Here is a 221-nt window from a genome sequence, read left to right as displayed (position 1 = left end):
ATGACGTCAAAACCACATCCTTGGGAGAAAAAATCTGGATGTCATCGATGACTCTTGAAACAATGCATTGAATAAGAGACATTTTGGGGCGGATTGTGGTCGGACGTAAAACGCACCATCATCCTCCTGACTCTCTCTCGCGGCACTACTTCAGCACCGGACTCTTGAACTCTCAGATAAATGAGTGATGCAACATGCCCCCCCCCCCCAGCGCGACGGCC

The sequence above is a fragment of the Penaeus monodon genome, chromosome 31, assembly GCF_015228065.2.
Source record: "Penaeus monodon isolate SGIC_2016 chromosome 31, NSTDA_Pmon_1, whole genome shotgun sequence".
NCBI classification, from domain to species: Eukaryota; Metazoa; Arthropoda; class Malacostraca; order Decapoda; family Penaeidae; genus Penaeus; species Penaeus monodon.
This window is presented reverse-complemented; position numbering follows the sequence as displayed.